Source organism: Egretta garzetta, unplaced genomic scaffold (assembly GCF_000687185.1).
Source record: "Egretta garzetta isolate BGI_Z169 unplaced genomic scaffold, ASM68718v1 scaffold804, whole genome shotgun sequence".
In the NCBI taxonomy this organism is placed as follows: Eukaryota; Metazoa; Chordata; class Aves; order Pelecaniformes; family Ardeidae; genus Egretta; species Egretta garzetta.
Window position 1 is genome coordinate 48,062 of NW_009259333.1, and position 762 is coordinate 48,823.

The following is a 762-nucleotide window of genomic DNA, read 5'->3' on the forward strand; positions in this document are numbered from 1 at the left end:
ACACATCATGAAGACAAGGATGTCTCTTTCTTTAATGAGAGTGTATGACCAAGCTTGTACCAGCACAGAAAGCCCACCAGCAGGCCCCAGCGCCAGGCTCTTGCCATACAGGTGGTTACAGCTATTTCCATCCCAAGTGATGCTGCTCCCCTTCCCAGAGCAAGAAGTGGTCCTTGGGGAGCAACCACCCTTCCAGGAGTCATCAGTCTAACAAGACCTTCTGGGGTTTACCAAGAAAGTTTTTTAATGACCATGAAAGCTTCTCAGTGGGCTTGTAGTCAACTTAACTCATTTTCCTTAACAAGCCATGAGAGACTAATCAGCAGGGGCTAACAAGAAAGAAACTTTCTTCCTTGTTAACAACAAAGTGCACTTCTACAGCCACCTTGCTTCTCAGAGCTAGTCCAGGACCCAAAGCCAATGAGTTGGAGGGTCAGTGTCTTGGCATGTGGTTGAATTAAGGACAGTTGTGTGGGCCTGGATGGACGGATGGAGAGCAAAGCTCCTCAAGGTTTCTCTGATTGAAGGACCTGCCCCTCATCCCTGAGGTTAAATTCCCACCTGCAGACTGAGGTCCTCTTCTTCCTCGATGGGATGATGCAGTGACCCAGCAGCACCCTGAGCTCCTTGCTGAGGAGGCGTGGTGGTGTGCTTGGTGGGAGGACTGGCTGTGGTGAGAGCTTCTTCCATTCCAGTCTTGGGTCTGCTCAGGATCACTTCTAAATGGTTCTACCCCATATTTGTTCCCAGTTGGCACTCTTT